The following is a 16,236-nucleotide window of genomic DNA, read 5'->3' as shown; positions in this document are numbered from 1 at the left end:
CTATCGAAGGCTTTCGATATGTCAAGGCCGACAGCAAAGGTTTCACCGAAGTCCCTAAAGAGGATGACCAAGATTCAGTTAGGAAAGTAAGAAGATCACCAGTAGATCTGCCTTTACGGAAACCATACTGGCAATCAGAGAGAAGGTTGTGAGCTGATAGATGCCTCATTATCTTCCTATTAAGGATAGACTCAAAGGCTTTAGAAAGGCAGGAAATCAAAGCTATAGGGCGGTAGTTAGAAGGATTGGAGTGGTCACCTTTTTAGGGACAGGTTGAATGTGAGCAAACTTCCAGCAAGAAGGATAAATAGAAGTAGAGACACAGATGAAAGAGTTTGACCAGGCAGTGAGCGAGTTCGGAAGCACAGTTTTGAGAACAACAGGAGGGACTCCATCCGGACCGTAAGCCTTCCGAGAATCAAGGCCAGAGAGGGCCAGGAAAACGTCTTTATAAAGAATTTTAATTTTAGGGATGAAGTAGTCAGAGGGTGGAGGAGTAGGAGGAATATGCCCAGAATCATCCAAAGTTGAGTTGGTAGCAAAGGTTTGAGCGAAGAGTTCAGCTTTAGAAAAGAAGAGACAGCTGTAGAGCCATCTGGATGAAGTAAAGGAGGAAAGACGAAGAAGTAAAGTTGTTAGAGATATTATTGGCTAGATGCCAGAAATCTCGAGAGGAGTTAGAATTGGAAAGACTTTGACATTTTCTATTGATGAAAGAGTTTTAGTAAGTTGGAGAATAGATTTGGCATGATTACGGGCAGAAATATATAGGGCATGAGTTTCAGCAGTTGGATGGCTACGGAACCGTTTGTGAGCCGCCTCTCTATCATTGACAGCACGAGAACAAGCAGAGTTAAACCAAGGCTTTTTAGCTTTAGGGTTAGAGAAAGTATGAGGAATGTATAGCTCCATGCCAGAGATAATCACCTCTGTTATGCGCTCGGCACAAGAGAAGGATCTCTGACATGAAAACAATAATCATCCCAAGGAAATCAGAATAGTACTGCCTTAGTTCCTCCCACTTAGCAGAGTTAAAATGCCAGAAGCACCTCCGCTTAGGCGGGTCCTGAGGCTGCACTGGAGTGATAGAACTGGTAACGGAAATTAGATTGTGGTCGGAGGAGCCCAACGGAGAGGAAAGTTTAACAGAGTAAGCAGAAGGGTTGGAGGTTAGGAAAAGATCAAGAATGTTGGGCGTGTCTCCAAGGCGGTCAGGAATACGGGTAGGGAACTGCACTAGCTGCTCTAGGTCATGAAGGATAGCAAAGTTGAAGGTTTGTTCACCAGGTTGGTCAGTGAAAGAAGATGAAAGCCAAAGCTGGTGGTGAACATTGAAATCTAAAATGGAGATCTCAGCAAAGGAAAGTGAGATAAGATGTGCTCCACCTTGGAAGTCAAATAGTCAAAGAATTTTACATAGTCAGAGGAATTAGGTGAGAGGTATACAGCACAGATGAATTTAGTTAGAGAGTGACATTGAAGTCTTAGCCAGATGGTAGAAAATTCTGAAGATTCAAGATTGTGGGCACGAGAGCAAGTGGTGTCGTTACGCACGTATGCGCAACATCCAGCTTTGGATTGAAAATGAGGATAGAGCAAGTAGGAGGGAACAGAAAAGGGGCTGCTGTCAGTAGTCACAGACAACTGTGTTTCAGTTAGGAAGAAGATGAGGTTTAGTAGAGGAGAGGTGGTGTTCCACAGATTGAAAATTAGAACGAAGGCCACGAATGTTGCAGAAATTGATAGTGAAAGTATTAGATGAAGTGTCAAGACACCCAAGGTCGACAGCAGAGGGCAGTCCGACCTGGGGACATTTATGGTCCCCTCCCAGAGGACTCCGAGGCAGGGCGTGGTGAAGCCATTATTAAATTTTGATTTGAAGAGTGTAAAAGTGTAAGGTGTTGTAGTGTAGTGTAGGAAGTAGTAGAAGTTGTCTTTAGAGGGCAGGCTGCAGCTGCTCAATTGTATAAATGAGACCACAAAGGGAACCGGGAAGAGAGGACACGGGGAATCACTCAGTCTGCAGCACTGCCTACATCCCCGTAAGTACCTCTCCTGGAGTATTCCACCGGGCGGCAGGTGATGTTTTGAGGGCATTTTAAGACAGTTTGACATGTTTTGAGGCATTTTGAGATAGTTTGGTAATTTTTGAGGGCAATATAAGACAATTTTGGGTATGATAAGACAACTTTATTGACATTAGGAAGGGTGCATGGAGGTCACAAGATTATTGGTGTTCTGTTTGTTAATCTCCAGGCCACATACTCTCCCTGTCTCCACCACCACCTGACCACCACTCTCTCTGTGTCTTCCATGCTGCTCGCTGACAGCATTCCATCGTCTGCAAAGAATAAGTGAGTCACATTTAAAGTGTCATCTTTGAAGCACAAATTTACATTTTCTAATGTCTTTATTATTATTTTGAAAGTTATTAACCCCTTCAGTACTGGGACATATTTTTACCTTGAGGTTTGTGTACCATTAGACCATTTTGATGACATTAGGAAGGGTTATGGAGGTCAGAAGATTAATGGCCAGTCTTCACTATTTTAACCCCTTCAGTACTGGGACGTATTTTTACCTTGAGGTTTGTGTACCATTAGACCATTTTATTGACATTAGGAAGGGTGTATGGAGGGCAGAGGATAAATGGCCACAGTTTTCACTATTTTAACCCCTTCAGTACTGGGACACATTTTTACCTTGAGATTTGTGTACCATTAGACCATTTTATTGACATTAGGAAGGGTGTATGGAGGGCAGAGGATAAACGGCCACAGTTTTCACTATTTTAACCCCTTCAGTACTGGGACACATTTTTACCTTGAGGTTTGTGTACCATTAGACCAGTTTGATGACATTAGGAAGGGTGTATGGAGGTCAGAAGATTAATGGCCACAGTCTTCACTATTTTAACCCCTTCAGTACTGGGACGTATTTTTACCTTGAGATTTGTGTACCATTAGACCATTTTATTGACATTAGGAAGAGTCTATGGAGATCACAAGATTAGTGGCCACAGTCTTCATAATTTTTAACCCCTTCAGTACTGGGAGGCATTTTTACTGTGAGTTTTGGGCGTGATTAGACGATTTTATTGACATTAGGAAGAGTCTATGGAGGTCAGAGGATTAATGGCCTGAGTTTTCACTATTTGAATCCCACATAATAAGTTTGTGAAGCTGTATAGAATCACCAAAATAGAAAACAGAATGACTATGTATGAAAGCACGTCCTGGTAGTGAAGGGGTTAATTTGCCAAGTGTTATGGAGGCTGTATGTACATCCCCCTGCTGTCTGTCTGTCTGTCTGTCTGTCTGATGCCACTTGTTAAATTTTGTGTTTGAAGTCTTAGTCTAGTTTTGTCTCCAGGGTAAACTTTTGTTATTAGGTCTAGTACTTTTCATTTATTTGATATTCCATAAGAATTTTGATCCTATAATCCCTTCTTATACTGTCTAAAACTTTGCAAACATCTATTGATATGACAATTAAAGATTTTTTTACTTTGAAATGATTTTTGTACACAATATCTGAGTATGAACAGGCCATTTTCTAGCCTACCTCCCAGGAAGCTGGAGCGCATTCCCTATTATTGCACGTTATAATGGGTTCGGGATACGGTAATTCTGATTTGTGGTAAGGTTTTCAGGAACGCACATGTACCGTGTAACGAGGACTTACCGTACAAGTAAAGTAGTTAAAGTACATTAATATACAGTTTAATGACGCAGTGTTGTCTGTGTGGACACTCTGTGTGGATGTTGGTGCTGTGAAGGAATGAAAGCTGTTTATGTGACATAGAGGAAATATATTATTATAAAAAGACTGACTTTGCTTCAATCCTGCAAATGTACCATACAAGAAGTTAAGAGATTTTGAGCCACATTTCACTGCGTGTGCAGAAATTTATCTATTTGTGTGAGGAATGTGTTCCCGAGAGCATCATGTCATGTCAAGATGGCACAAAGGTAAGCTGATTACTGACCTAAGCTGTCTGAGATGTCACTGCGAACCAAAGCATTTTATCAGAGACAGGTCTATTCGTGGGGAACCTCAGTTTCAGTAAAAACACTCAATTTTATCCCAAAACACACTCAAAACACCATGTAACTCCTCAAAATGCCCCAAAACACACCCAGAGCTCAATACAAACACACCCACACACACTCAATACATCCAAACCACTTAAAACACTCAATTTTATCCCAAAACATTTCAAAATGCCCCAAAACAAACTCTGAGCTCAATACAAACACACCCACACACACTCAATATATCCAAACCACTTAAAACACTCAATTTTATCCCAAAACATTTCAAAATGCCCCAAAACAAACTCTGAGCTCAATACAAACACACCTACACACACTCAACATGCCCAAACCACTTAAAACACTCAATTTTATCCCAAAACACACTCAAAACACCATGTAACACCTCAAAATGCCCCAAAACATACTCTGAGCATAAAGGTAAGCTGATTACTGAGCTAAGCTGTCTGGGGTGTCACTGAAGCAAAGCATTTTCTCAACAAGGTAAGCTGATTACTGAGCTAAGCTGTCTGGGGTGTCACTGAAGCAAAGCATTTTCTCAACAAGGTAAGCTGATTACTGAGCTAAGCTGTCACAATTGTATCGTCATTGGGCATTATCATTTTATACTTCTCCATGCATTCTAATATCATTCTTCCATTTCCATCTGGCTTTTGTGTTCCTTTGAATCCCACGTGGCCATTCAAGTCCCAGATTGTAAGCAGTGGATGTTGTGCATTAGTCTCTATGATCTTCTCAATTTCCAGTTTGATAGTACCATTCCTTAGTTTATCATCTACACTAAAGTACACTACAGTTATGTTGACCTCCCATCCCTTAACCCCTTCAGTACTGGGACACATATTCACCTTCAGATTTGTGTGCCATTACACCATTTTATTGACATTAGGAAGGGTGTATGGAGGCCAGAAGATTAATGGCCACAGTCTTCACTATTTTAACCCCTTCAGTACTGGGACACATTTTTACCTTGAGATTTGTGTACCATTAGACCATTTTATTGACATTAGGAAGGGTGTATGGAGGGCAGAAGATTAATGGCCACAGTCTTCACTATTTTAATCCCTTCAGTACTGGGACACATTTTTACCTTGAGATTTGTGTACCATTAGACCATTTTATTGACATTAGGAAGGGTGTATGGAAGGCAGAAGATTATGGCCACAGTCTTCACTATTTTAACCCCTTCAGTACTGGGATAAATTTTTACCTTGAGATTTGTGTACCATTAGACCATTTTATTGACATTAGGAAGGGTGTATGGAGGGCAGAAGATTAATGGCCACAGTCTTCACTATTTTAACCCCTTCAGTACTGGGATAAATTTTTACCTTGAGATTTGTGTACCATTAGAACATTTTATTGACATTAGGAAGGTTGTATGGAAGGCAGAAGATTAATGGCCACAGTCTTCACTATTTTAACCCCTTCATTACAGGGAAACATTTTTATCTTCAGATTTGTGTGCCATTAGACCATTTTATTGACATTAGGAAGGGTGTATGGAGAGCAGAAGATTAATGGCCACAGTCTTCACTATTTTAACCCCTTCATTACTGGAACACATTTTTACCTTGAGATTTGTGCACCATTAAACCATTTTATTGACATTAGTAAGGGTGTATGGAGGACAAAAGATTAATGGCCACAGTTTTCATAATTTTTAACCCCTTCATTACTGGGACACATTTTTACCTTGAGATTTGTGTATCATGAGACCATTTTATTGACATTAAGAAGGGTGTATGGAGGACAGAAGATTAATGGCCACAGTCTTCACTATTTTAACCCCTTCATTACTGGGACACATTTTTACCTTGAGATTTGTGTACCATTAGACCATTTTATTGACATTAAGAAGGGTGTATGGAGGACAGAAGATTAATGGCCACAGTCTTCACTATTTGAACCCCATCATTACTGGGACACATTTTTACCTTAAGATTTGTGTACCATTAGACCATTTTATTGACATTAGGAAGGCTGTATGTAGAGCAGAAGATTAATGGCCACAGTCTTCACTATTTTAACCCCTTCAGTACAGGGAAACATTTTTATCTTCAGATTTGTGTGCCATTAGACCATTTTATTGACATTAGGAAGGCAGAAGATTAATGGGCACTGTCTTCATAATTTTAACCCCTTCATTACTGGGACACATTTTTACCTTGAGATTTGTGTACCATTAGACCATTTTATTGACATTAGGAAGGCTGTATGGAGGGCAAAAGATTAATGGCCACAGTTTTCATAATTTTAAAGCCCTTCATTACTGGGACACATTTTTACCGTGAGATTTGTGTACCATTAGACCATTTTATTGACATTAGGAAGAGTGTATGGAAGGCAGAAGATTAATGGCCACAGTCTTCACTATTTTAACCCCTTCATTACTGGGACACATTTTTACCTTGAGATTTGTGTACCATTAAACCATTTTATTGACATTAAGAAGGGTGTATGGAGAGCAGAAGATTAATGGCCACAGTCTTCACTATTTCAACCCCTTCATTACTGGGACACATTTTTACCTTGAGATTTGCGTACAATTAGACCATTTTATTGACATTAGTAAGGGTGTATGGAGGACAGAAGATTAATGGCCAGTCTTCACTATTTTAACCCCTTCAGTACTGGGACACATTTTTACCTTCAGAGTGACTAACTTTACCGATGAGAGAGAGAGAGAGAGAGAGAGAGAGAGAGAGAGAGAAGGGCTTAGTGACATATCCAGCCCTAACATTGTCAAGCCACACCATAAGACACCACCAAGCTCCTCTGAAGTGACGGGTTGTGTGTCTAACCTTCATCAATAGAGTATAGTTGAAGTTGTTATTGTTTTTAAGGTTCCAGTGAGAGATTAACAACATTTCTAAATTATTAACAGCAGGAACACTCTAGCTAGTCACCTCTGTGGCCTTCATGGAGAGAGAGAGAGAGAGAGAGAGAGAGAGGGATAATTTTACATAAAACAGCCTGCCTCCCCCCACCACACACACACACACACACACATTAATCCTCATAGTAATAAAAATAACACTGCTGCTCCTGCTACTACTACTCGCTCCTCTTTTGTCCCTGCTATGCATTTGAGGCGGGCAGCAGCAGCAGCAGCAGCAGCAGCAGTAGCAGGAAACAGTGAGAATTGAAGGAAATGTTGAGGAGTTGGGGCGGGCTGTGGGTGTGGGTGAGGTGGGCGGCGGGCGGTGTTAACTGGGGTACATATACACAACCATCGCCTTATTTACCACAGTAATGGCTATTTATCTAGTGTGGTGGTTGATTCTGGCTTTGCTTCACTCTCTGGGTCTGGAAACACAGGGGGAGTGGAGGCAGACATTGCTGGACTGTCCATGGGGAAGGCAGGGGTGAGGCGCCCCCCCATGGGTTCAATATTTACGTAGATAATTCATTTTAAAAATCAACACAAGAAAAACGGCTCCCAGACTGATATACACTACACTTTTAGACGCGATAAATAGTGTAACTTATAATCAAAATATAATATTCCTACCGGGTGTTTTTTTTATTCAAAGCAATGGAAAGGAAGGTGTTTGTGTCCAATTAACGGGTGACAAACACACCACAATGTCGAGATGGAAAGCTCACCCAAACTACGTTATATTACATTTTCTGAATAACAAAAATTTTCGCTTTCCAGCCGAATAAAGAAAACACAGATTCTTTGTCATATAAAGATTTTTGTTTTCTATTTTGTTACCATTAAAAATTTTGAATTTGAAAATACAAATAGGTAGACTAAACTTTATGGAATATTGTTACTTGAATCATGTTTTTCATATCTTTTAAGTGTTATATCAAGCACCAAAACAATCCTAGGCGTGGTAATAAAAAAAACGTTATATTCCTTGCAGTGATTTTAACGTTATTTTTTCGGTAAACCAAAACACAGCTGGACTCGATTCTATTGTAGTTTAGAAATTAGTTTACTTTACTAATAACAAATCAGATATCAGAACAGTGCCAACTTCACTAATTAAGTAGAAATATTTCAATCATTACGGCGAAATGTGTTTTTTTAGCAAGATTTGTGAATGACCCCAACACCCCCATTTCGGTATTGGGAATATAATACTCGTATTATTTTCATTTTTCTTTACCATTTCATATTTTATTTATTTTATCTCAATGTTATTTTGAGTCTTATAAGAAGTTTGAGTGATAGAGGAAGTGTATACAATGATGTCGACATTTTGCTTAGGGGAAGAAGAAGGAAATTCGCCATTGTTAGTTCGTAGGGTAGACATTGACAGTTTTTGAACATTTGTGGAGCAGGTGAGTTATTCCCAAGTGTGTGCGTGTACATGCTTATTATCTAAAGTATGTAGAGTTAGTGAGACGTGCCAATTAAGGTGGAAAAAGTCTGGTAAAGTGAAAATAAGTGCGTCTTTATAAGCAAACTTTTGGGTTTTGTTGCTTCATATTTGTAGTGGTGATTCCTGCCCTCCTACGCCTTGTCACGCCCCCATATTGCCTCCATAGATAGCTTATGCACCCATACACCTCCCATGCGCGGGATAGTTTGATAGTTGAAGCGGTTACTGAGATATGGTGGTGTTCTTGTGTTAGGCAGTGTCCGCCATCCTGCCTTCCACATCGGCCCTCTCTGTGTTAACTATTTTCAGTTTTTCTTATTTACTACGCCTTGTCACGCCCCCATATTGCCTCCGTAGATAGTTTGTGGATCCATACACCTCCCATATGCGTGATAGTTTGATAGTTGAAGCGGTTAGTGAGATATGGTGGTGTTATTGTGTGGTAGGCAGTGTCCTTCACCCTGCCTCGCGCCTCCCACATCGGCCCTTTCTGTGTTGGCCTTTATTCAGTTTTTCTCCTTTCCTACGCCTTGTCACGCCTCATTTATAATATTACTACCACTATTCCAGAGGTGCACCATGGCTTGCCACAATGTCACAATGGGTCCTTGGAGAGCCGCTGGTGTTGACTTGCTGCCTGTCTCCTCTCTGCGGCAAAACTCCACAAATACTCTACTCACCAAGTTCCAAAGGGAGAGGTGAGTGTGTGTGGGTGTGGGAGAGGTGTCCGCAGGTGTGCTGTGAGTATGGTGGGTGTGTAAGTGTGTTTTTTGTACGTTTTTGTAATGTCAGCTATAGTTACCTATGTATAATGTTTATTTTTTTTGGTGTGGTTTGGTTAGGGTAAACTTATTGTGGGCGTTTTCCAGGTGTGATTTAAGGGTTGTTTGTGGAGTCCAGGTGTGTGTGTGTGTGTGTGTGTGTGTGCGTGTTTTGTTGCTTGATGCAATATTTTTAGGTAATTTTGGGTGCATTTTGGTTAGGTAATATTTGTCTTGTTTCCTCCACAGGTTACCTCCAGGCTTTTCCTTCAGTAGACTGTTTCCTCCACCTTCCCTCCAATTTTGAGTCTCCTATATCACTTCTTTCATAGTCAAAATAGTACTTTTCTAAATCTCACTTCAAAACCTGACAATTTTTCTCATTTTTCCCTCCACCACCTCCTTTTCTTTCCTCCATATCTCCCTCCACACACCAAGCTGTGTACTGTGCTGGTGTGTGCGGGTGTGGGAAAGGTTTCCGCAGGTGTGGTGTGTGTGGTGTGTGTGTAAATGTGTTTTTTATTGTGTAAACTATATATTTTTTGAGTGTGTGTTTTTTGCGTTTTCCAGTGTTTGCAAAGGGTTGTTTGTGGTTTGCTGGTGTGTGCAGGTGTGGGAATGGTGTGTGCTGGTGTGCTGTGTGTTTGGTGAGTGTGGGGTGTGTGAAAGCGTGGTTTTTCTTACAATTTTGTCTCATAAACCTCAATTTTTTCACTTGTTTTGGGCGGAAAATATTTGTCTTTTTAAAATCCTCCTATTACCACCACCACCACCACCACTACTGTCCAACCACACCCACCACCACTGTCCAACCACACCCACCACCACCACTACTGTCCAACCACACCCACAGCCACCACAAACAACCAACATTACCACATCAGATGCTCACAAAACCACACCATTTCACTACCACCACTAGTACTATTATAACCACCACCACCTCCTCCCAACAGGATCACCAGCCACCACCGGCCGTACTATGTAGGGATGGAACATGGCAACTACACTAGCTGGGATACACCTAGCCAACTGTGAGTATTGAAGGGTGTTTTAGGGTGTTTGAAGACTTTGAGGGTGTTTAAGGCTACTTTAGGGTGTTTTAAGGCTGTCTTAGGGTATTTTTAGGCTGTTTTAGATTGTTTAAGGCTATTTTAGGCTGTTTGAAGAATTTTATGATGTTTAAGGGAGTTTTAGGCTATTTTAAGGGTGTTTAAGGCTGTTTTAGTGTTTTTGAGGGCTATTTTAAGGCTATTTAAGGGTGTTTATGACTGTTTTTTAACTATTTTAGGCTATTTTAGGGTGTTTTAAGGGTGTTTCAAGATATTTACAGTACATGTGCACACCATCGCTCCATCAGTGCTTCATCTACTCTCTTTGTGTGTTTTTTATGATTCAGTGACAAAGTGACTAACTGTTTTCAGGGACACTGGGTACGGTGGCTTGGGGGGAGGGACCGTGTGGCCTGAGGGGAGGGGTGGTGGCCAGCGGGCAGTGTGTTACTGACCAGTGTGGTGTAATGGTGTTGTCATTGTCACCCTTGAGGGATTCTGAGGGTGAGCTGGCTCTATTAGATGAATTACAGGATTCTGAGGACAATGAGAGTCAATCAGAAGGCCTCATTAGTGACTCACATGAGGAATATTTGCCAGAAAATGACAGTGAGGCCAGGAGCTCCCAGGAAGAAAGTGATGGAAGCAGTGAGGATGACAATTAAGGGAGGTGGAAAGGATATATGTTGATTTCGAAGAGTGTATGGTTTAAAATGTGGACATGGAAGTGGCGAGGATGAGAATTAATGGAGATGGAAAGTATATATGTTGATTTAGAAGAGTGTATGGTTTTAAATGTGGACATGGAAGCAGCGAGGATAAGAATTAAGAGAGATGGAAAGCATAAATGTTGATTTAGAAGAGTGTACAGTTTTAAATTGGAACATAGAAGTGTGGAGGATGAGAATTAATGGAGATTGAAAGCATGTATGTTGATTTAGAAGAGTGTACAGTTTAAAATGTGTACATGGAAGTGTGGAGGAGGAGAATTAACGGAGATGGAAAGCATAAATGTTGATTTAGAAGAGTGTACAGTTTGAAATGTGGACATGGAAGTGTCGAGGATGAGAATTAAGAGAGATGGAAAGCATAGATGTTGATTCAGAAGAGTGTATGGTTTTAAATGTCAACATGGAAGCCGTGAGGATGACAATTAAGAGAGATGGAAAGCATAGATGTTGATTTAGAAGGGTGTATGGTTTTAAATGTCAACATGGAAGCCATGAGGATGACAATTAAGAGAGATGGAAAGCATATATGTTGATTTAGAAGGGTGTATGGTTTTAAATGTCAACATGGAAGCAGCAAGGATAAGAATTAAGGGAGATGGAAAGTATATATATTGATTTAGAAGAGTGTACAGTTTAAAATGTGGACATGGAAGCAGTGAGGATAAGAATTAAGGGAGATAGAAAGTTTATATGTTGATTTAGAAGAGTGTGCAGTTTTAAATGTGGACACAGAAGTGTGGAGGATGACAATTAAGAGAGATGGAAAGCATTTATGTTGATTTAGAAGAGTGTATGGTTTAAAATGAGGACATGGAAGTGTGGAGGATGACAATTAAGAGAGATGAAAGTATATATGTTGATTTAGAAGAGTGTACAGTTTTAAAATGTTGACATGGAAGTGTGAAGGATGAGGAGCAGCCAGGCAGCCCTGCACTGCATGCTTCCCTCCATACTTTCTCTGTCTTATCTGATCCCTTTGCTGACCAGCGTCCCGGTACTGGTCCGGTACTGACTGCGGATTTTTGTGGCTTTGATCCTGATGTACCAAGGAATGACATGAGTGGTTTGCACTGCTTTTAGCTCTTCATGTCAGACAAGGTGGTACAGTCGCTGTGTGTGTGGACCAGTGTCCCGGCAGCCAAGTTTTTTTGTGGACATCCCAACAATAAATCACAAAAAGTTTATGGCAAAAAAGTGACTTCATGTCACAAGGGATGAAATGAATGTCTTCCTACGTCGGCACCCCCAACAGAACACTGTGCGGGGGGTGGGGGTTGTGCAATGCAGGAGTGGCAGAGTTGCTGGCAAAGGGTTCATGTTAGATGTGCCATTTTAAAAGGTTTTCACACGTAAATATCTCTTTTTTAATTTTTTATTGATTTTTTTTTTATTAGTACTCAGCATTTGGGTAATACATGCATTTCCATTGTGTTTTAATGGGCTAAAGGAGGCATTATGGGTATTTCCTATCTCAAAGCCCACCAACTATTTGACTGCTAGTGTTCTTATTGATTTAGTGATGATTACTCCTGCAATGTATCACTTGTGTCACTATGTATCTTGTATTATCACTTCACTTATTCACTTATTCTCTATGTGTCACTGTCAAGCACTTCACTTACTTACCCACTGCTTCAAGAACACTCTGAATTTATGGCCTCCGCACACTGAAACACTAAGGTCTCTCTCTCTCTCTCTCTCTCTCTCTCTCTCTCTCTCTCTCTCTCTCTCTCTCTCTCTCTCTCTCTCTCTCTCTCTCTCTCTCTCTCTCTCTCTCTCTCTCTCTCTCAGCAACTTATCACAAAACAATGTTATCAAATATTTCTATCAATTATTTCAATATCTAGTCTTTTTTTTCACTTTTGCAACTCTCTCTCTCTCTCTCTCTCTCTCTCTCTCTCTCTCTCTCTCTCTCTCTCTCTCTCTCTCTCTCTCTCTCTCTCTATGATATTAATCCAGTTTTATTTATTTCAGATTGTGTTAAGAATGTGGAGAAGATAGAACAAGGCAAGAGGAAGAGGAGAAGGAGTAGGAGGAAGAAGAAGGAAAAGGAGGAGGAGGAGGAGGAGGAGGAAGAAAGAAGAGGTGGAGGAAGATGAGAAGAGGAGAAGAAGAAAAGATTAAAAAAGAAAAGGTAAAATAATAGATATTGTCATTTTATAAAGTTTTTGTTATTTCAATCTCTCTCTCTCTCTCTCTCTCTCTCTCTCTCTCTCTCTCTCTCTCTCTCTCTCTCTCTCTCTCTCTTTGAGAAAGCCTTTGAGACGATTAGACAGGAGGAAATGATTGACGTGTTAAAGGAGATTGGATTGGATGGCAAAGATGTAAGAATGGTAAATAACCTATACTGGGAACAAAAAACAGCATTAAGAATAAAAGGTAAAAACACAGAATGGGTAGAGATACAGAGAGGAGTGTGGCAAGGCTGTGTACTCTCACCAGACACAGAATGGGTAGAGATACAGAGAGGAGTGTGGTAAGGCTGCGTACTCTCACCAGACTTGTTCTCGTATGGACAAAAATGTTTGGAGGAGATGGAAGAAATGGAGGGAATTTGCATTGGGGGAAGAAACACAAACAACATACATACATTATGCGGACGATACAGTTTTAGCGGCAGATTCCGAGCTAAAATTGCAAGCACTCATAGATAGTTTAACCCTTAACGTTCGGTGATTGTAGCGTGGCGTGCAGAGAGGCGGGGATCGTTCCAGGAATCATGATTTTTCGGCGCTAAACGTTTGAATCTCTCCCCCTCACTGTTGGTCCTGGGGCAAGTGGAAGTCTCTGGCATCTTTTCTCGCTCACCTCTGAGCCTGGAGACATATGTTCCCTCACATAGGTCATCTTTTCCCATTTTGAGGCAACATCTAGCAATCCCCGTGACCCGGAGTTAGATTTCGGTACTCCGAGTGATGTTATGTCAGTTTTACTCGGTAATGACATTGAGGATAGTGGTGAAAATGAAGACAGTGATTTTTTTATTAAGACAGAAGAAAGTGAAGACTCCAGTAGTGATTCTGATAGTGATCTGGGAGACAGAGGCCAACCCTCAAAGCGACGTTCATAAACCTCCTCACATACTCTCCTCGAACAATGCGCTGGTGTGTGTCACCCATGGTTGCCTCTACAGGACTGTGCTTGTCGGCCAAGTCACGTCAGTCCCATTGCCAATAAGAGTTTCCACATTCCAATTATTATAAAATCCACAATATTTGTAATATGTGGTTTATTTTTATTTTTCTGTTTTGAACATCATTTCATCTGAGTTCACATTTTCATGACATGAAAGTGCAAAAGTTCCTACTTTTACATCAAATTCATGTGCTCAAATGGAGAGAGAGAGAGAGAGAGAGAGAGAGAGAGCGTGGTGTTATCTGAGCTTGGGGGGTATTTCTTAGCGGCGGATTCTGCCATGAATTTTTTGACGTGCAATAACTTTGGTGTGAGAGGTGATGACATGTTGAAAACTATATCGTTGTACTCAGAATAACACAAAGAAATATGCTTTTATGAGGAAAAGAATATTTTTAGCATTTTTGACAGGTGTGATTTTTCCCCACTGTAACAGACGGAAAGTAAATCAATCCCCTGTACTTTAAGGGGTAAGAAAGATAATGACCAATATTAGCATGAATATAACACTAAGACAACGTATACTCAAGCGTTATGTATGGTCCACATTAACGTATGGCTCTGAGACATGGACGATAAAGAAGAACATGATCAAAAGGTTAGAAGCAGTAGAAATGTGGTTCATGCAAAGAATGCTGAGAATCCCTTGGAGTGCACGGATCACTAATGAAGGATTGAGAAGAGTAGTAATGGAAAAAACACCGGTGAAGAGTATCAGGAGGAGACACCTCAATTTTGTGGGCCATGTACTGAGAGGACATGGACTGTGGGAGAGAATGCTTGTTGGGGAGAGTATAAGGAACCAGCGAAAGGAAGACAGAGGGTCAAGTTTATGGACACATTGGTGAAACACGTCGGTGAGGGCTGCACAACTGTGGATCGGGTTAGAGTGGCTCAAAACAGAGGAGGATGGTGTTCCATGGTCGCCGACGTCACGTGACAGGCACCTCGGTAAAGGTAAAGATAAAGGGTTGGGTTGGGTTAGCTTTGGTTATGCTGGGTTGTTTTGGGTTAGTTTGGGGTTGGGTTGGGTTATGTTGGGTTGTTCTGGGTTAACTTGGGTTGTTTTTGGGTTGGGTTGGGTTGGGTTATGCTGGGTTGTTCTGGGTTAACTGCTTGTTTTTTGGGTTGGGTTGAGTTGGGTTGGGTTATGATGGGTTGTTTTGGGTTTACTTTGGTTGGGTTGGGTTGGGTTGAGCTGGGTTGTTTTGGGTTAGGTTAATTTCTGTTCAGTTTAGTTAAGTTAGGTTGAGTTCTGTTAGGTTGGGTTGAGTTGCGTTCAGTTCAGTTTACAAAATAGTGAAGGTGACTCAATGTAAACCTATCATTACAGGAAAGTCAAGCCAATAGTCCCTGAATGCTGCCAAGGAGAGACACTGCACCACCAAGCAAGCCAAGACAAGCCACAATGCAACACAAGCCTTCTACAACATCTACAGCCATCAGCAACACCCAGAGTACAAGACAACACCTGGAGTCATGAAGAACAGTTAGGATGGATAAGCAGTTTGGAATGTTTTTTTTTTAAAGGACATTTTAAGACAAGTTTGGCATGTTTTTCAGGGCATTCTAAGAGAGTTTGGCATGTTTTATGGTATTTTAAGACCATTTGGCATGTTTTTAGGGTGAAGATATTGGCCATTAATCTTCTGATGTCTATAAACCTTTCCTAATGTCAATAAAATGGTCTAATGGTACTCAAATCTCAAGGTAAAAATGTCTCCTAGTACTGAAGGGGTTAAAATAGTGAAGACTGTGGCCATTAATCTTGTCACCTCCATAGACCCTTGCTGATGTCAATAAAATGGTCTAATGGTACACAAATGTCAAGGTAAAAATGTGTCCCAGTACTGAAGGGGTTAAAATAGTGAAGACTGTGGCCATTAGTCTTCTGATGTCTATAGATCTTTCCTAATGTCAATAAAATGGTCTAATGGTACACAGATCTCAAGGTGTCCCAGTATTGAAGAGGATAAAATAGTGAAGACTGTGGCCATTATTCTTCTGCCCTCTATAAACCTTTCCTAATGTCAATAAAATGGTCTAATGGTACACAAATGTCAAGGTAAAAATGTGTCCCAGTACTGAAGGGGTTAAAATAGTGAAGACTGTGGCCATTATTCTTCTGCCCTTTATAAACCTTTCCTAAAGTCAATAAAATGGTC

At 40.8% G+C, this 16,236-nt stretch overlaps 3 long non-coding RNA genes across 3 annotated transcripts; 2 read left to right on the top strand and 1 right to left on the bottom strand.

Moving 5' to 3' along the window:
- Window positions 1-2,176: 2,176 nt before the first annotated feature.
- Window positions 2,177-7,562, bottom strand: LOC123502427. The gene is made up of 2 exons (XR_006674053.1): window positions 7,304-7,562; window positions 2,177-2,341 (listed from the first exon to the last, which is right to left on the bottom strand). It is a non-coding gene; the product is annotated as an uncharacterized LOC123502427 (long non-coding RNA).
- A 662-nt stretch (window positions 7,563-8,224) lies between these two features.
- Window positions 8,225-12,942, top strand: LOC123502410. Its single transcript, XR_006674036.1, has 4 exons — window positions 8,225-8,351; window positions 8,963-9,090; window positions 10,110-10,187; window positions 12,911-12,942. It is a non-coding gene; the product is annotated as an uncharacterized LOC123502410 (long non-coding RNA).
- A 1,350-nt stretch (window positions 12,943-14,292) lies between these two features.
- LOC123502457 lies at window positions 14,293-15,608 on the top strand. The gene is made up of 2 exons (XR_006674090.1): window positions 14,293-15,028; window positions 15,405-15,608. It is a non-coding gene; the product is annotated as an uncharacterized LOC123502457 (long non-coding RNA).
- Window positions 15,609-16,236: the final 628 nt, after the last annotated feature.

Source organism: Portunus trituberculatus, chromosome 11 (assembly GCF_017591435.1).
Source record: "Portunus trituberculatus isolate SZX2019 chromosome 11, ASM1759143v1, whole genome shotgun sequence".
NCBI classification, from domain to species: domain Eukaryota; kingdom Metazoa; phylum Arthropoda; class Malacostraca; order Decapoda; family Portunidae; genus Portunus; species Portunus trituberculatus.
This window is presented reverse-complemented; position numbering and strand designations above follow the sequence as displayed.